Genomic DNA, 21127 nt, shown 5'->3' with positions numbered 1-21127 from the left:
GAGGTGCTTTGAATGAGAAAACAAATTTGGTTTTGAGGAGTTCAGATGCCTGGAACCTGACATCTTTAAAGCAGAAAGAGCTTTCCTCAAGAGATTCAGCTTCCCAAGAAACTGAACTAAAGGCCAACAGCATTTGGAGAGGGAATCTTAAGAACTGAACAGAAAGCTTCCAAGATCTGTCCACGTGAAAGAATCAGGTCTTTAAAGTCTGAAATAATAGCATTATATAAAGAAAATGAAACTCTTCTCTGTGAAGCTAATCACACTTTAAACTGAAGGTACAGAAAATGCTAAAGGTTTGTGCTAAGCAATGAACCACACAAAGCCCTCACCCTTCTGGCCTTATTAAATATCAAGCAGACATTCACAATTGTATTCTAAATACTTCACTGTTTTGTATTAATGACACATGATCTGACATCCCAAAGATGCTCCATGGATTTCAGTGTTTAATGCTGCTGGGCCGCTCTCCTCACACTGTCATTGCAGAAACATTTATCTCAACAGCATGATGCCAGCAGCACCTCTAGAGGTGGGCACCAAATAGTGATCCCCTTAAATACAAGTTACACATGTTGTTCCAAGTCCCTTAGGCTATCCAGTAAATTCCAGGATGCCATGGAAATACAGCTCAGGTCTAACACTCTGGGGCATCAACAAAAACAAAACAGCAAATTGCACAAAGAGCTGATGTTTTCCATCTCACAACCTCCTTAAATAAGTAAAATTGTTGGAACTCCATCCTGCAGAAAGTCACATGGCAAGCAATGTTTTTGCAGTGCTTTTGCAAAGTTCTGGAGAATCTCTCACAGAGGATAATGCTCATTTGAGTGTACATTACAACCCTTTCAATCTGCATTAATTTATCTTGTAAGTGATCCCAGCTATCAGCTCCCTTCCTCTGCCTCACAAATATATCTTGATAAAAAGCAGTTACCCATTTCATAAAAAAACCCCCTGCAACGAGATATTCCTGCAGCTGAAATCACCCTTGCCCAGTCTCCCACTTCTTCAAAAAAGGCTCAAACACTTGTCAGATTCTAAGTCATGTGGAGGAGCAGAAAAGATGAAGTCAGAAGTCTTTCCCTGCAAAGCAGAGGGATGACAGGTACAGCAGGACACTGACTTCCAGAGGCTTTTCCACAGTGTCAGTGTGGCATTGCTGGAACATCCTCCCCACACCAGGGGTGGCCCAGATTGCTGTGTTCCAGGTTGAAAGGATGCTCTCAGATTTCAGAGCTGTCAGTCACTCCCAAGTTGCTCTCTCAGAAGATGACCCCTGAGCTGACACTGATGCCATGATGGGTTTTTTGCCTTTCCTTTTTATACATATTTATAACATATTCTTAGCATTTATATTTATAATTCTTTAAGCCTAATATCATACCATAGTCCTGGTGTTCTGCTAGAGCAGAAGAGCAAACATCCTAAAGGCCTCACAGCTGGAGGCCCAAAAGCCTCACTCTGTCTTGAGCCACCAAGGTTCTCTCTGGAACATACTCTAAACTAGGATTGAGTCCATCTGGGGAGAAATACTTTAAAATAAGGAGATGTCACACCATTCATTTAAGCCTCTCATGGGGAAATCTTTGTCAAATATGCTAATTTGCAAAGTCTAAAAAATTGTTTACATGATGCACCGTGTGTGCATTTCGGTGTATTCCACCTTGACAAATTGTTGCATGTAAGAATCCTTATTAAATACCGAGGTAAAACCCCTTTTTTTGTCCCTTAACCATGTTTGACTCATATTCTAAGACCAGGGAAAAGGCATTGGCAGAAAGCTGTGTAATTTCCATAAGGACAGAGGAACATGAGCAGCCCCTGAGGAGGAGCTGGGCCTGGTCCTCAGCCTCACATGCTGAACATGAGAACTGATCTGCAACAGAAATTGTCTTAAATTTTTTAAGAGATTGCTCTTTTATTGTAAATTCAGGCAACCCCAATGAGGGGAGAGAATGATACATCTGTCTCCATGTTCTCAGAAGGCTAATTTATTACTTTATTATACTATTTATGTTAAAGAACACTATACTATACTGAAGAATACAGAAAGGATACTTACAGAATGCTAAAAAGATAATAATGAAAACTCCTGACTTTTTCCAGAGTCCCGACACAGCTTGGCCCTGATTGGCCAAAGAGTGAAAACAACTCCCAGCAGAATCCAATGGAACAATCACCTGTGGGTAACCAATCTCCAAACACATTCCACATGAACACAACACAGGAGAAGCAAATGAGATCAGAATTGTTTTCCTTTTCTCTGGGGCCTCTCTTGCTGCCTTTCAGCTTCCCAGGAGAAAAATCCTGGGCAAAGGAATTTTTTCAGAGAATGTGAATGCAACACTCTTTCAAGCCACACAGAGGTAGCATGGATCACACTCTGCAAGGTTGTCCCAAAACTCCATCTGAAGCTGTATGCACAGCCTGAGAAGGTCAGGAGGCACAGGCTGTATTGAAATGAACAAAATAAGTTTAGCTTGCTTTTTATCCAAATTTTCTCTCTATGCTCAAAGGAGAATGAGATGAGTAGAGCTTGCCAAGATTTTTTCCTTATTACATTTGTTTTAAAAATCCATAACTTGATATCTAAATCATTTGTGTATTTGGACTAAACACAAAGAGTTTGAAGAAAAATACAGTTCAAAAGTCTGTTCTTTTTTTTTTCTTTAATATTCTCAATGAAACATTTTGCATACTTTTCCCAAAGCTTATACCTTCAGAATTAAAGGAAATGTTTTAAATTAAAATATTTCTTTAATGTCTGAATGTTTTGGATTAACTAGAAAGGATTATCCAGCAGTTTCATAGCTAAATAAGAACAACAAAAAATCCTGTTATTTCAATAGCTCTAAAGAATGTGGATTAGAAAGACACATCGTGTACAGCACTTTATAACTTTTGGAAACATGTTGTGAGAAAATCTGTAGGAGAGCTACCTACAAGGAAAGCCATAAATAGAACTGGAAATTCATCCCTCACCCCTGCTGCTGTTTCACAGGTCTCCCTGAATATCACTGTGTATTTTGGATATCACACAAAACTTGAGCAGGTGAAGTCACTGCACTGCAGCAGCTTCAGAGGAACTTCCTGGACTTTTTGTGCAACAAATCTCCCATGACATAAGGATTTTTTTCCTTTTCTTTTTAGTGGCTCAGTGCCCCATTTTGGTAACTTTCTAGAGATACTGCCAGACTAATTGAAAAGGCTCAAAGTAAATAAGTAATGAAATTAGAGTCTGAGAACTGATTCAGAAGGAGTCTTGTTGGTTTTGTGGTTTGGAAACGTGTTTTAGAGGTTTAGGGCAGAGAGCCCACTGACTGAAACTTGCAAGTTAAAGGCTGTAAATCCAGAGCTTGTGGTGAATATACAAATCCTCTTTGAAACAAACTCCTGTAACTGGAATAGTCCTTAGGCATAAGCAGTGTGCTCCTGAAAGGCTGTTGGAATTCTTCTGACTCTATCAGTTGCACAAAAAGGTGCTGTTCCTAGAACAATTTATCATCTGAAAGTTTGGGGCAAGCCTCAAGGAATCTATCTGAGGACAACAAGAAAATAAATATTTACTGCAGATTCTTCACAAGTTTGAATTAAATTCAGTGCAGTGTTTGCCATGGGATTTATTCATTAAATTCCCTTATCATTAATGTGAGCTATGAGGAGAGCACATCCCAGAGGAAATTCATCCACTGCTGTATCAGCAGAGATGCTGGAACTCACGGGTGTGCATGACGTCCCAGATTGAGCCAGAACCCAAAATCTGCCATTGCAAAGCAATTCCATGGATGACATTACAAAAAGCAGTTCCTCTGTGTTAGATGCAGGGTCAGGCTTGTGCTATGCTTCAAAGCCAGAGCCACACAGATCCTTGGCATAGTTTTCCTTACATGTTTAAGTCTTCTCCATGAATGCTTTTTTGTCAATAATGCCACATAACTTAGAATGTTTATTTCCAGCAAGTTGCACAGAGCAGAAACAAATTATTGGCAACAGGCAATAATATGATTTTTATTTATAGTGGTGAAAAATAGAGGTGAAGTTTGAGTTTGGAACAGATACAACTAAGAGCACCATTATAACCAGTGCCCAAATCCTCCAGGGTAGTGTCATACATGCTGAACTGTTTGACATAATATTGTAGGAAGGCAAGTTTATAGAAATAGCAGTACTTTGAAAAGGATTTCTAATACCTGGTTTTTTCAAAGGATTTTTGGTCTGTATCTTAGAAATCTGCATTTACCCATGGAGTTATTTAAAACTCAAACAAGCCTTTAATCTTAATTCCACTGAACAGAAGGGAGGCAACAACTTCATGTTAAATCAAGGATATGGACGTACAAACAGTAAGCAGCTGAGTTTACTTTTTAGAAAGATCTCTTCTGTTCTCTGCTCACAGACTGCCCTAAAAACATATCCCTGCTCAATTCCCAGTCTGACTGGCTTCTAAAGCCAGCTACTTTAAAGGTTCAGGCTTAGCTAATCAGACAGACAGCACCACTGTCCCTGTAGCTCTTCAAACTCCTAATCAAAACCATTCCACAGTTCTTCATTTAGATACAGAAAATATATCACATTTCTACAGAAGCACAGAGACCTCAGCAGCTGTTAGTTTCCAGATTAGTAAACTGTAATTGTAGGGTAGGTGCTGATCCTAAGTCATTAGCAGAATGTCCCCAAATGCTGTGGATGGCTGCCTGCTGTGCTCCTCAGAGCAAAGGCACCAGCAAAGAAACACTTTCTGAAGAGCAGAGATAACAGAGGTCACCAGCATTACGATCAAGGTTCCAGATAATCTCCAAATTAAAGGCCTTCAGGTGCAATGAAGCCCAGCTGGCCCACATCAGGGTGATAATCTAAACATAATCCACAACCTGCCAAACTGAAGACTGAATTAATTATAACACTGAGGGGCTATGTAAAAAAAAACCAGATTACCGAGCTCCTATTGACTGAATTTGATTACCCTGGAAACAACATGGCAATTCATTGAATTTTATCCCCTTCAGTTCTGCTTTGGACAGACACAGTTTTGTTGAACTGTTGCTGTATCTCAAATTAAGCCTCTGCAAGATTTGGCATGCAGTAGCAACCTTGGCTGAAAAGCCTGAAAATTTGACAGCTAGGTAAGCGATCCAAATCTTTTCGTTCTTTTCTTCAGACTATCAAGTTCTCAGAACAGGCTGCCTCACAAGTATCCTGCCATGCTTCATGAGGTGCTACATAACCCAAGAACAGTCACATTCTTGCAGCACTTTGGCTTTTTATTAACTCCATCTTAGTGGACAGTACTAAAAATAAGTAAAAAATAAAAATCCAGGAAGATTCATGTTTAATTACTTTCAGTTTTAGATTTATCACAACTGGTTTACTGAGGCCTAATACACTGTTCCTCTATTATAACATAACTCAGTTCCCTGACACTGAAATTCTCTACATCTGTAAATAAAAAGCCTGTTCTTTGTGCATTCCAGGAATTGAGATGCACATGGCTTAAAGAGGAATGATCCAAAAATACAGCAGAAAAAGGGCTCTGCTCATTTTCATAAGCTTAATTTTTTGCAAAACCCTTGTTAGTATATTTTAAATAAACTCTTGTTATATTGTTTTAAATAATAGATTTTAAACATTTTAATAAACATTTGATTTATGTCATTTATGACTTAAAACACAAAACTGCAGAAAAACATTTATTAACAGATTACAGTGATTCACTTATCTTCCTTCTTCCACCTGAAATGGAGGAAGAGCTGTCCATTTAGAATTTCTCATTGCTTACTGAATTGAGCATTTCTGTTCTGCACACACCCGCCTCTTCCAACAGAGCATTTTCAAAACAAAATATTTGCTCCCCAAAGCACACCACCACACCATGATGTGTCCAAGTCCTTTGAGCAAACACATCGCCATCCTGTCTCCAGAACCCAAATAATTTCCTTCCAAGTTTGACACCGAACAATGGGGGAAATCTGCCTCAATTTGCTCTGCAAATTTGCACTTTTTTAGCAACACATCTTCATTTGAAGCACAAGGTGAGCAACATTAAAACACTTTCCTCGCTATTCCAACTCAATCTCTGTTCCTATGGATTTAAAGCACCTTCTTCACAGACAGTATGAAACACTGTCACAAAAAGCACACTGAAAGAGCTGGAGGATGAAAAAGAAACTTTACCATCAGGTCTCAGGGATGACAAGTACTAGGTTCAAATGCAAGAGATCAGGACTAAGGCTTTGGTGGAGCTGCTATTGCACTTCTTCTTCCCTTCTTTTTTAAGAAAATTAGTAACATAGTTGATATTAAGCATCATCTTTACATTATTCACAAGAGAGACTTTGCCCCCACTTGTATGTTTGTTCTGCTTTGAACAGCATCACTTTGACCTGGAAGAGGAAATCTGAAAGTTTTGTCTGAAGTCACCCCTTTCCAAAATTCCATTCAAGGCAGAATTTGAAAAGTGCATTAAGCATAACAAAGTCCTCCTCTCCAAAGCTTACTATTTTTAAAAAAAAAAGATTAATTAGCTACAGTTTTGCAGAAATCTACAATTATTCTTTCCACAGGCAAGGAATATGAGCATGAATGAACCAGGATTTGTTTGAGGCTATGAGACGTTGTAGGAAAGGGCCAAGGAAAGCAGTCTCCTGAGACCTAATTCACAACTGAATTCCCAGGAAACACGTTGGAAATAAATACAAACAGATATTTTTAAAAACACTTCAGAAGACTTCTAGGGTTGCTCCCTTCAAAAGAAAAGAACACAATGAAGATGCTCCCTGCCATGCCCCTTCCTCCTCTCTTTTTTCCTTGCACTGTTTCTTAAATGCTGGAATTATCTAATTTGAACATTACTCATTATTTAAAAAGAAAAAACAAAAAATACCAAACTTTGGCACAGCAAGTATTCTGAGAAGAAATCTCACGTATTTTTAGACTAGCTCACAGTTTGTAAAGTCCCCAGGGCATAAACATGGAAATAAAAAGCACTTTAAACAATCAAACTACAAATATGCTGTAAAATGAGCATGGATGTTGCAGTGATTATGCTCATAATTTTTAAAAAATCTTAAATATTATTATTATTATTTTTATTTTTTTTTACAAAATTCAGCCTTTTACTTTGATAAAATCCTCCACATGTCTGAACTACCAGTCAAAAATTCACATCCCATCTCCAAATCCCACATTGATCCCTTCAACTCCACTTCCTGAGGTTAAATGCCTTTGACATCAACCACAAGGCTGATGGTGAAACATTTCCCTACCCTCCTAAGCAAGGGCAATCGAGCAGAGGGACCTGCAGGCCTGGCAGTCCACATCAGCCTGCCACAGCCCCAGGTGGGATTGAGGAGAGGAGATTTGTTTGTTCTCATGGTTTTCCCTGTAAGAGCCCAGGCAAGTGCCAGGGCTCCCCAGGGACCAGCCCCAGGGAGGGTCAGGCAGTGCCTGGGACCCTCTGGCTCCAATCCTGCTCTTTTCTGCACCAACCCTGGGGGTTCTGATGCCTTGGGAGGATGCCAAAAACAGAGCTAGACAGGGTTAAAGGAATAAAGTAGAGATTTACTAAAAGGCTTTCAAAGGATACACCATGGGCAGTACAAGGCCATGGCTCCACCCAAGATGGATGAGGTCAGGAGTTTTCACACTTTAAGTTTTGGTCCATTTCCATATTGGGGTTAATTGTCCGATTCCAGCTGCAGGTTATGCAGTCCTATCCTCCCAGTTTGCTCTCCTCAATTCCCTGTTGTTGGCACTTTTTGGGCCTGAAGCTGTAATGTTGTCCTTGGTTCTCGGGCCAGAAAAGTATTATTTTGTGTGACTGAGCTGTGAGGAGAATTGCTAACACTTCAAGTTCAGAGGTTACACACCAAGGCAGGACAGAATTGGCAAAATAGGAAAGCTGAAACTTAAGGCATCAGTTCTGGTGGACATCAGGTGGAACATGAGCCAGCAGTGGGCCTTTGAGGGGCCAAAGGGGGCTGATGGTTTCCTGGGCTGCATTGGGCACAGCAGCACCCTCAGGCTGAGGGAGAGGATCCCTCCCCTCTGCTGAGGCCACACCTGAAGAGCTGAGCCCAGGAACGTGCTGGAGGCGTGTCTTAGTTGGAAATGCAAGACGTGGCTTTGGGTGTGCATTCTATCACCATCTGCCACAGGTGGGGCAGTTCTCTGCTGTCCATGGGGCAGTTTTTTCTTTATCTCTCCCACAGCCACTCCTCCCTGCAGGAGATCTCTGCTGTCCATGGCCGCTGAGTGTCCCTGCAGGGCTGATCCAATTCCAGCATCCCATGGGGAGATGCTGCACCCAGGGGAGGAGCCAAGCATTCCTACCTGGATCCAATGTGAGCCTGGCACAGCCCAGCAGCCTTTGCCCAGTGCATTCCCAGAGGAGCAGCTTCTGCTGCCCTGCATTGCCAGAGGGAGCCCAGGCCCATCTCCAGCAGCCCTGGAGCTGCAGAGGAAAACTCCCCCCTTGTGCAGGATCCCTGCTCCAGCAGAGCCACAGCTGGCACTGCAGGAGGGCTGAGCCCCCATGGGATGGGGCTGTGCCACCCCCTGACACACAGGGGGACAGGGGGCCAGGTTCTATTTTTTTTTTTTTTACTATTACATTTGTTTTTTTTTTTTTTTAGTTTTCCTCATAAAGCACTGTTATTCCTATTCCCATATCTTTGCCTGAGAGCCCCTTAATTTCAAAATCATAATAATTTAGAGGGAGTGTGTTTGCCTTTTCACTTCAGGGGAGGCTCCTGCCTTTCTTAGCAGACACCTGTCTTTTCAAACAGAGACAAGGCAGCACAGGGTCATCAAGATGATTGAGGGACTGGAGCACATCCCCTGTGAGGAAAGGCTGAGGAAGCTGGGCTGCTGCCTGGAGTAGTGAAGGCCCAAGGGGATCTTCCAAAGCACATCAATACCTGAGTGAAAGGTGCTGAGAAGATGGCCAGACCCTTTGCAGTGGTGCCCAGTGAAAGGACAAGAGTCAATGGACACAAACTGGAGCTGAACATCAGGAAACGCTTCATTACTGTGAGCATGACTGGCACAGCTTGCCCATGGAGATTGTAGGATCTCCATGGCTGAGGGCTTTTAAAAACCATCTGGACATGGCTTGGGCAGCCGGCTCTGAGCAGCGCTGCTTCAGCCTCCCTGCTGGGGAACATGATGCCTCAGGTTTCAGCTTTTATATTTTTCAGATTCTGTGCTGCTTTAGTGTGTGGGTCTGGGCTTCATATCAGGGGATGGTGAGCTCTGTGCACAGAGCAGGGAGACAAAACAATTCCTGCTCCAGCTGGGCACCAAGGACAAATGATCCAAATCTCAGCCCAAGAGCACAAACACTGTGGGCTGAGAGAGAAAAACAAGCAGGATGGGACTGGATGGGCTAAAGGTGGAATTGGACAATGAACTGCAAGATGCTAATGGAGCAGAACTGATCACAGGGAGAGACCCCATGAGCAGTCATGCATTTTGTGACCATTTTGGGTTCATTTTTGGTGTACCCCTGGCTGGGCTCTTGTGCTGCCCAAACTGGATGCCTTTTAATAATTCCCTACTTTATTCTTCAATTCTGTCTAGTCTCTGTTCTATGTCAGCCTTCACAAGTCATCAGACAAATGACATCCAGAAGCTCCTTCCCACCCCAACCATTGTGTATTATATCTGTGATTCAGTATCCTTGCTCATTCCAAAGCTGAAAAAAGGAAATCACCCCCTCAGCCACTTCACTTTTGAGTTACTTAGGAAAAAACTTTGGTGCCTGATCCTGAGAGACAATGCATGTATTCAGAGCACTGCTGAGCAGAACAAAAGGTTATGTGGGGGCAACAGCCCCTCCAACACTGACCTGCACTTCAGGTCTCACCCACAAAAGTGCTCTCAGGAGCTGCACAGCAGAAAGGGAGAACAGGACCTCCTGAACCACCAAGCTGGGCACTCACAAGGGGAAGGCCAAGGCACACAGCTGTGTGACATGGGGAGCAGCTCACTGCCTGAGGCTGCTGTAGTGAGCCAGCAGGATCACAATGGGAAAGAGAACCAGCCAGGCTGCAGAAAAGCACCTTTTCAGCCTCCTCTGACCTAAGGAATAAAGCACCTTTCCCATTCCAGGCAACTTACATGCAATCATGTATAACTTACAGAGAGCAATGCCCTTTACCATTGGACTTTACAAATATCAAGTGTCAAAATGTTTATATGTTCCAGAATCAGTGTAAGGTGTAAGAAGCTGAATTTACCATTGCCTTGAATCTCCAACAACCACTTAAACCACAACAAAATGGAAGTATCTGCAGTAATTTCATGTATATGAACACACATTGAAAATCACATCCAGTAAGGACTGTAAAATAGTAATGATTAGTCTTTTTTGTGCTTAATGCTTATTTTGTCCCCATTTGTCATTTAATTGCTTATGTAGCTGATGACAGCAACAAAACAGAGTCCTCACAAAATGGGAAATTCTACAAACCTGAGCGAGACAAAAAGTCAACAGTCCAGTGGAGGTCACGGAGAACCACACACCTCCACACAAACAGACCATGCCCCTAGCCCCTGGGCAAAAAGAGATTTTAAAATGCAAATTAGATACCCACACAGTAACAAATCATTGTAAGTAGAAAACCTTTCAGCCCAGTACTTTAATTTCAAGATGACATATAGTTTAATGTTGGTGCTATAAAACCTCAGTGCTGTTTTTAACTTGCTGTTCTGCTCTCCCCTCAGATTTACTGCAACAGAATTGAACCAGGGTTATAAAGAGCATGTGTAGTTAAAGAAATTCTATTTGATCCTGGAAATAGTTTCAGAATGGGCAATTAAATCCATTTTTCCAGCAACTTAGATAGTCTCAGCAGTCAGTGTTGTAATTTGTTGCAAAGCCTACCACACATGAAATATTGTGGCTATCAGCTTCTGGCTTTTTAATGGTGTGATGCCAACCACAAGAGCTCTTTAATACAGTAAAGCTTAAAAAGATCAGAAAATGAACAATTTTTCATCTTCATTTTTCAAAACTGAAAGACTCTCACACTCTTGAGATGAAAGGCACCACAGAAAGACTTTTATATTAATTGTCTATGATATGCAATTCAAATATTCCTACAGGAAATTGCTAATCTTAGAGTGATATTAATATAAGCCTGACTTAAGACACCAAGTAGGACTGCACATGGAACAAACGAGACATTCAAGAAGTTGTCTTGTGTGGCTTGGGCACGAGGATGGGCAGAAACATCTGACATTTGTTTGTATTTGTTTAAAATCTGGACAGAGCATGTGGTTCCTCCCTGACATAACCTCTGCTCTCCTAACACAGGGTTCTAGTTCTTTCACTGCATTCTTTCTCTCACCTGAACTCAAGACATACTGTGGGTTTCTGCAAAGTACCAAAGCAGACAGCTCCTCATCTCAGTTGACATATCTGTACACTATGACACTGCAAAACAGAAAGAAATATTCCAAAAGGGAAACAGTGTTGAGTGTACGAGGAAGCGAATCTCATTATTTTATATACATGTATACATATATATATACATACACGCACACAGAAATACAGAATCCTTCTGGTTGGAGAAGACCTTTAAGTTCATCAAGTCAAATCATTCCCTCAGCACAGCCAAGCTCACCACTAACCACATCCCCAAGTGTCACATCTACAAATCTTTTAAATCCCTCCAGGGGTGGTGACACCACCACTGCCCTGGGCAGCCTGTTCCAATGCTTAGAAACCCTTTCTTTCCATGAAAACATTTTTTTCTAATTTCCAATCTAAACCCTAGTGTGACTTGAAGCTGTTTCCTCTTCTCCTGTCACTCATTCTTGGGAGAAGACACTGACCCTCAACTCATTACAATCTGCTTTCAGGTAGTTGTAGAAAGGAGTAAGGTGCTCCCTGAGCCTCCTTTTCTCCAGATTAAACCTTTCCCAACACCAAGTTGTTCCTGTAGTTCCCAGATTCTGTTCCTTATTGTAGATAAGGATCACAGCTGCTCACCTCAGGTCAGCTGGGAGCTCCCCACAGTCAAGAGTGCTGGTGAATGATGGACAGTGAGCACTTCCACCAGGTCTCAGCACCCCGGGAGAATCCCACACAGCCCCACAGACCTGTGCGTATCTAAGGGCTGTGGCAAGTTGCGGCATTCACATTCTCTGAACAGAGAGAGACATAATTCTCTCTCCCCCAGGATTTCTCCTGGGAAGGCAATGAGAAGCTTAGAGAAGAAGAAAAACAATCCTTATGTCTTTCACTGCTCCTGTTGTTTTGCACACATGGAATGTGTTATGGAGATTGTTTGCCAAGAGTGATTTGTTAATTGGACACCAGTGAAGATGGTTAGATTGTTTTGTTTCCTTGGCCAATTGGGTCAAAGCTGTATCCTGACTGCCTCAGACAGTCATGGATTTTCTTTAGTATAGCGTAGTGTAGTATAGTATTCCTGGGATCTCTGCTGGTCAGAGTGACTTCGAGATACGTACAAGTCTCTTTTCTTAACTCAGCAGCTGAAGAAGGAGTCAGGATTTTTTCTGTTTTCATTCTTAAGGTTGCTTATTATTTCTCACCTATAACATTCTTTCTTTGGCTTGCTGAGGTCTGTCTGGCAGGTAAGACAGAGGGACACTAACCATACTCAGAGGCAGTGTTGTCTTTTATACTAAAAACTACATGTACGTTATTTATAATAACTTCTTAATACTTATCACTTATGTTAGACAGTGAGTTTCTACTTTAAACTAATCTAAAAGTGCTAGCATCACTCAGAACATGGAGATTAGGAAGAAGAAAGAAGGACAGGGTACACTTAAATTCTTTTATCTTGGGAATTCGAGCCTCCATTCTAAAAACCTTAAAAATCTATTTTTCACTCCATGATAAACTAACTATTATTTTACTTAAACGTTTTTGACTTGTAATTTTTTTATATAAAGGTGGTAATTTGTTTTATGGGTCAAAATCAAAGTCACAGGGGCTCTGTGCCAAGGTCTCTGAGCCCCCTGGTAGGGGCTCAAGCCATCTAGGACAGCCAGAGAGATGTCTTGAGTTCTGACACAGTATAGTATCTCTTTAGTATAGTTTTAATATGGTATTAGTGTAATATGGTACAGCTTTAATAAAGCAATTGTTCAGCATTCTGAATCAATAGAGTCAGATGCCAATCATTCCCAGACATTGGGGTCAGCCTGCATTCAATAGCAAGTCACTGTTGTTATCTTATTGCAAAGCTCCCATACCTTGTCAGTGATTTCTCACGAGCAGCTCCTCACAGCACAGCCAACAAAGTCCAACTCTCTCCTCACCCAGCTAACCCACTTTCTATAGCACTCATCCTCATTGGACACAGCTGTGGCCTGTTAAGGGCAGGCCCGTTCCTAATCTTTGCTAATTAGTACAGCTGCAGCTCCTCAGGGGTGAGATTTCCTTCTGCACTATCTTTATTGTCTACATTCTATCCCCCCACAAGTCACTAAGCATTCCCCCCTGGGTTGTGGTGCTCCATTCTGCTCCCTATCCCTGTTTTCCCTCTCAGGGAGTTGTGTACCTGGACAACAACTGCTGTTACTGTTAAAGGCTGAGGGAAAGAAGGTTTTAAGTGTCAGCCTTTTCCTCATTCTTTGCCACTATATTTTCTTCTGCATCCAATAAACATGGGAGATTATCCTTAGCCCTTCTTTTGCTGCTATTTATTTACTTTTTACTGCCTTTTGTGGCACTGGGATGATTGAGCTCCAGCTGGATTTTGCATATATAGGGGGGTGTGTGTATAATTTCAGAGGCAGAATGAACCCTCATTCTCCCTGTTCCATTCCTCCAAGTCTGAAACTCTTAGTAGCAACAGATGAAGAAGCTTACCAGAAGTAAACAAAAGAGTCAGTATGAGCCAGAAAGAATTGCTGTGGGCAGCCACGCCATGCATTCGTGTCACCTGAGGGTCACACTAAATCCTCACAGTGAAGGGTTCCTCACCTTCCCAAGGCATCTCTCAAACCTCAAGAATTGGAGATCCTTGGCTCTCTAAAAATGCTCTTTTGTGCCAAATTTAATTATACTGAGAAAAATCAAGCTTTAGTTACAGATGTTTCTCCTTGTCATGCTACATATAAAAATCAGACGTATTGGTGTAATCATATTTCTTTAGTTTAGTCAGCATTTAATATCTCTTTTCAAGTACCACAGGGGATGTTTTTCATTTGTGGAGATGGAGTTTGTCTTGCTATCCCAGCACACATCATAGGTGGACCATGGATCATTGGGAAACTTACTCTGCTAACACCCAGTGCAAAAACGAAACATAAATGTGAAAGATCTATCAGTCAATATGAGCCAGACTGCAAAGATGATTTTGAACCTTGGAGTTTTACCAAGGATATCCAATTCTTGAGGTTCAAAAGATGCCTTGGGAAAGTGAGGAACTTTCCAATCCCACACATCTACTGGGGACCAAAGATCATCCCGTGTGGATGATCCTGCAAATGTACCTTGCATGGCTTCAACAATTTCTTTTGGAATTGGCCAAGCATCCACTGGCAAACAAACTAGACAGGTGGAAAATGTTTTTTCTGGGGTTGTGTAGGACAGAGATATAGTATCTAAACCTGATACATCAGTGAAAGTCACCCAAACATTTTCTCACTGGCAAATCTGTATTACTAAAAGCAAGCAAAGCAAAAAAGCAGAAGCATAAGACCCTGCAAAAGATATTGGAAGTAGACTAAGGAAAAAGGTTTGAATTGCAACTGACAAGCTGTTTGAATCAGATGATAGCAGATACTGCTTTAAAAATATTTACCAAATATACCTCAAACCCCATGAAATTAGGAAAGCTGAGTAAGATGTTTGCAAGAATTTAATTTTAGGAAAAATTCCAACTCACACCAGATTAACAGATCAAAATCTGACCTTTTATAACTGACAAGGTCAGCAACTTTCTTAGTGTCTTGCCTGACCCACAGGATTTCTGACAGAGCCCAGCCTTACCTCTTCTGTTGTGCTTTCCAGCTGGAAGATCACAGAGAAGTCCCTCAGCTGAACTTTACCCAGAGATGGTCAGGTGGCCTGCCAAGCTCCCTCTGCTTACTGAAGGAAAATGCCATCAAATGCTGGTTTTTTTCCAGCTGGGTTAGAAAGTTGTTTGTTGTCAAGCACTACAATGGTGAGGCATGATGCTGAAAACTGAAATAGCTGTAACCTGTGCACAGTGGGAAGAAATAAAACACTGCTGTCATTTTCAGGGCTTTAGTTCTCTATCTCTCTGATGCCTCAGGTTTCAGCTTTTATATTTTTCAGATTCTGGCTGCTTTAGTGTGTGGGTCTGGGCTTCATATCAGGGGATGGTGAGCTCTGTGCACAGAGCAGGGAGACAAAACAATTCCTGCTCTAGCTGGGCACCAAGGACAAACGATCCAAATCTCAGCCCAAGAGCACAAACACCGTGGGCTGGAGAGAGAAAAACAAGCAGGGTGGGACTGCATGGGCTAAAGCTGGAATGGGACAATGAACTGCAAGATGCAAATGGAGCAGAACTGATCACAGTGACAGACCCCATGATCAGTCGTGCATTTTGTGACCATTTTGGTTCATCTTGGGTGCAGCCCTGGCTGGGCTCTTGTGCTGCCCAAACTGGATCTATTGAGTCCTCCTAATAAATCCCTGCTTTACTATTTAACTCTATCTAGTCTCTGTTCAATATCAGCCTTCTCAAGGCATCACCACCTTTAGTTCAGGAGTTTACATTTTTTTAAGTGAAGCATCTTGGACTGCCCTGAATTTCATCTCATGTCTGGATGGGCTTCATTATTGAAAGGGCACATTATCAATTCCTGATGTCCAGGAAAAGAACTGTGCCTGGAGAATTTTTAATCTCTATGTCGGTACAAAAAAACCACAGTCAGAAATATCCTGAGAGAAAAAATATTACATAGCAATCCCCATGTATGGACTAAAGGCCCTGACTTCTTGGTGTCTCCAGCTATGTATTACAGAATCTAAATTTGTCATTAAAAGCCATAACCTTTAGCTAAAGAAAATCTAAGGAACAAAAGAGCAAAGCAAAGGGATGATAAATTCAATAGGATCTCCTGTGTAATATCAGACAGGAATTTTGCACTGCACCACCTGCCTCCAGCAAGCTGTCTGAAAATGAGGCAGATTCTACACCCACAAGATTAACTCTTAAAAACATGCTTGGTTTCAATTTTTCCACATTCAGTGCTCGGAACAGTTCTGTGCTGTTTAGAAAAGGCAGTAAATCTTGAATCCAGCCATAACATTTCCTCAAATAACATCACACCCCTGCTTACAGCACAAGCCCAACACCAGCGCAACCATGCTGGGCTCTGCCTGTGTCCACAGGCTGGGAAAAGCTCATTCCATGGCAGCACCAGCCAACTGGAAAGCTTTAACTGCTCAAGAATTAGTGTGCAGCTACCATGTTTACTCCTCAGAACTCTTCTCTCTTTGGTGGTTGCTCCATTATTCATGGGTCAAAGGCCCCAGCTTAACCCAAGAGAGAGCAGAATAAAATCTGTCTACAGATACAGAAAACATAACTGGTGAAACTAATTCACTCTCCTATTTCAGAATATTGAAACATTTCTTTTTAAAACAGAAATTATTCAAATCCTCTATTTTATTGTGACATACAAATGCCAGGATACTCAGCCTTAGATTCCTGTGTTCTGTAGACCACACCAACACTGGCCAGAGTATCAACAAATGTGGGCAAACACCACGATGAGGAGCAATCAGGGAGGAAGAGAAACTATTGCAGCCAGTCTGACACTTGCCAAAGCAGCTGTCAACAAAATTTTTCAGGCATTGAGGGAAAGTTTTTCAAGGTTGGATGTCAGAATGTGGCTAAACCAAGTCACATTTGAATGAGTTACATTTGAATGTCAGAGAAAACATACAGCAGAGAATTTGCAAGGAATACTCTTGTCAAGTGAATTGCCTTGCCACAGGTTGCAGTGATGACTGTATGCCTTGAGTGCTGCTCATACTTGTGCTGGGGAAGCTGAGATGAGGCTTTACTAATTTACACACTGAGTCTTTGCAAGGTTCTGCAATTCAGAATATTTGTTCTTGACACATGTGGATATAGATTTTTGTCAAAGCCTTATTTTGTTCTTTAAGTAATAAAACACTGGCTGCCTTGTATCATGTACAATAAAAATATGCACTTAATATTCTGAAGCATGAGAGAATTTCCAGAAGTTGTGCCTCATCTTATTAGACAGAGCAGAAATGCCTAAACCGTCCCCTGTTTGATGCTTCATTGTGTTCCATAAGCGAATTCCCCTTCCTCCCACTTCACATTCACTGCTCATTTTCTTTCTAAGCTGATCACACTAATGGTTTCACCTTTGTCTATTTGTGTGGGTTTGAAATTGGACAAAGAATCTCTCATACCTACTTTCAGAACATTTTATTTCTTTTATCTTGATAACATGCATTAGGAGTGTGATAGGCTGGTCTCTATCAGCACTTTCCTCTGTATTTAGATGAGATCATTTTGAAAAGCAAGGCAGTAGCAGAACTTCCAGATGAGATCATTAAAAACAATGCTGTTGAATGCCAGGGAAATCCAATCTGAGCAGGTCTCATTATCACTCAGGTTACAGACTATCATGAGCAAGTCTAAACTATATACATTATCAGCTTTCCTTTTAATAGTGTAAATATTGGGTCTCCTTTGCTCATCCTTTCCTCCCAAAGTGCTCTATTTTCCAACAAATCTTACCTGATTCCAGAATTTGGCCCATCTCTGACCTCAATCCACTATTATGAGGAAGGCTACCAAGATGATTAGAGGGATGGGACACCCTGCTTTCCTGCTATGAAGAAAGATTGAGAAAATTGGGATTGCTCAGTCTGGGAAGCTTCATGGTGACATTAATGTGGCCTAAGGTACTTGAAGGGAAAAAAGGTGGAGAGGGGCTTACTGCAAGAGCATCTAGAGACAGGGCAAGGGAGAATGCCTTCAAACTGAAAACCAGAAGGTTTAGGTTGGATATCTGGAAGAAATTCTTGACTGTGAGGGTGGTGAGATCCTGGCACAGGTTTCCCAGAGAAGCTGTGGCGGCCCCATCCCCAGTGGCAGGGGATGGAATGAGATCTTCAAGGTCCCTTCCAACCCAACCCGTTCTATGACTCTATGATTATTTCTAGGGAGTTTAGCAACCTGAAATGTGTTAGAGGGAAGCCTAGAGAATCAGCCTAACACACCATTATTAAGGTGCATGTTAAATAAACAATCATTTATAGTCAGTTTTAACCTCAGCTATATTCTGAAATGTTAAATTCTGGGATAGGTTCACTCTAAATATTCTGTTCAATAGCTTCTCAGGAACTCATGAAAACAAAGTAAGCACAGTAAAAGCAAAACACAATGCAGATAATGCACATTCTAAAATGTAAATAATGTAAAATAACGTAAATACTGTAATATGTTCAATATAAATTGAAATAAAAAGCTCCAAAGCTCGTAGGGCAGGGCACTGACCCATATACATGTGCAAAGCATCCAGCAGACATCCTGTGCCAGCACCAGAGCTGAAGGATGAGGTTACTTTGGATGATGGCAGGAGGGATGAGGTTACCTTGGGATGATTTTTCACACAGACTGTGACAAAGTTTAATACAGCAGGGACCAGGACAGAGATTTCACATTCAGCCTTACCTTTGTCACTTCCACAGTGCTTTTGACAGCCCTTAAAATAGCAGTATTTGGTGGAAAGTGTAAGTCTTCACCTCTGCAGAAAGAAAAGTGTTGATGTTTTGTTACTGATGTGCTTTCCCACAAAAGGTGAAAGAATGTCATGGCAGATTGAAATAAATTCTGCTTGTGACAATGGTTGCACAGTTGTACATTTTATAACTTAAAGAACAGTTAAAAATTACATCTCAGCTATTCCATTTTTCTTTATAAGGAAAGAACTGCAAACCCTCTGCCTGCCCTTACCAAAGTGTAACTGATAACAGATAGTGTATACAGAAAAGAATTTGTTGGAAACACTTTTAAAAACATCTAAAAATATAAATGCTGCTAAAGTATGACCCTTGGTCTTACTTTGTAGTGGTATGATTGTGTCAGAGCAAATAAATTCCTTTCCAATGTATTTATTTACTAGTACCTTAGCAGATTTTAATTTTGTTGACACCTGCCCCTAAAAATGATAAAAGCACACCCATTCTGCCTCTCCCACTGCCTTATTCTAATGCACATGAGGGCAATTACTACTTGACAGCTCTCTGATGAATAACTCTGCTCTTTGCTAAGCTTGTCACATTGATCACTGGCCAGCAATACAATTAATAAAGTATTGCTGCCCACATAGCCCATTAATAACTAGCCTGAGCTAGAGGTGGCAAGTCTGGTAGATCCAGAGCATTTTAATCTTTCATACCCTGCCAGCTTGGAAGATTAAAGGAAATCTCCAAGACAGTCTCCACATGCCTGCACTGGGCTCCATGACACCCCAGCCAGGGGTACAAGCTCGAGACCTGATATCTCATTAATGCAACTCAGTTGGACATTTCAAGCTTCATTTCCAAATGCTGCACTGCCTTGTGGTCAAAACATTATTTATTTCTTTCTCCTTCCTATTTATATTTCTGAAAGGTAGAATTAATTAAAGTTGTCAGTTCAACCAGAATTCATTAGAAAATAATGGCCATAAATTTTTTGCACTCTCAAACATTGCTTAATAATTCCATAACATTTAGAATGGGAAAAATCAATCTAGGAAAGGTCCCACTTCTTTAATACAGAAAAGGATGAATTAAAGCTCAGTCATGAGCAGCAAGTCTGGAGTTTTCCCACAAGAAAAGAGTCATTTTAATTTCTGCTTTTTAGAGTTTTGCTGACAAACTTCAAGAAGATTTTTTTTTATTATTATTTCTAGGATATATTATGATCTGTTCATTTAGTCAAGTCCACAGAGGACAGAAAGCTCATTTAGCAGAAAAATATTTTCAAGAACCCCAGCAAGATACTCTGTCATCCTTGGAAATATCAGTGCCTCCATTTCACATTGTGAGAAAATTCCAATTACATCTCCAGCCTTGGACTAACAAAATCCACATCAGGATCTCTTCTGTTGTCTGTCCTCAGCTTTGCCCAACTTCCAGCCACTTGAGGCTGACCATTCCTGGCTGCCACAAAGAAATTTGGCACAGTAGAGATTCTCCACTAGAATCATATAATCACCCTTTAATTGCACTAGCTTTATTAAGCAGAAACAACACAGGGGAGGTAAAACATTCTAAGAACAAAAAAGGAATGTGATATTCTCCCTTCTTTGAGAGATGTGAAAGGCAGGAGGAATGCTTGAAAGGACTTCACTAATCCTAATCGCTCAGCATCAGCCAAGAATAGTGAAATGGGATGAAAAAAGAATCCATGTTTCCAGCAGAGCCCACCACGTGGAAGGGAACTGTGGTGATTTTTGTGCTCCCAAATACCAAGGAGCAGGGTGTCCCACCACCAAGACTATTCCCCCTTGATGGGCACTTCAAATCTTTTGCAAATCTTTTATTTCCAACTTTAGAGATTGTGTAATTCCCACACCTGGCACAGAACAGTTCTTTTCCACACAGTTCTAGAGAGAAACACACGGATCTTTATAGCTTATGTGGATTTGACCTGCATTATCCTGTATCACAAATATTCTCTTATTTTTCTCCCATTTCTAAGTGGTCTGCCTGACATATCCATTCCAGCTTTCCCTCAAGTATTTCCTAAGAGCACCAGGAGTGTTCAGCACACCACCTGAGGCAATCACCAGATCACCACTGAACTATCTGCTCCAGCAGATAAGCAGAGTCCCACTGAAATACCAGCTCCTCTTTAGGTTCTCTAAGCGCAGAAAGCCTTAGGATAAAGCTTCCTGGGCAACCTGGAGTGCTGCAGTTCTGTCCCAAGGTTATGGCTGACAGCAGCCTGCTCAGCTGTGGAGGGAGATTTGCTGTTAGCTGATCTCACAGAATTCACAGAATTCACAGAATTCACAGAATCACTGCGTTGGAAGAGCCCTTCAAGACAATGGAGTCCAACCCAGCCCCAACAGCTCAACTAAACCCTGGCACCCAGTGCCACATCCAGGCTTTGTTAAACACACCCAGGGATGGGGA

Source organism: Molothrus ater, chromosome 10 (assembly GCF_012460135.2).
Source record: "Molothrus ater isolate BHLD 08-10-18 breed brown headed cowbird chromosome 10, BPBGC_Mater_1.1, whole genome shotgun sequence".
Classification (NCBI taxonomy): Eukaryota; Metazoa; Chordata; class Aves; order Passeriformes; family Icteridae; genus Molothrus; species Molothrus ater.
This window is presented reverse-complemented; position numbering follows the sequence as displayed.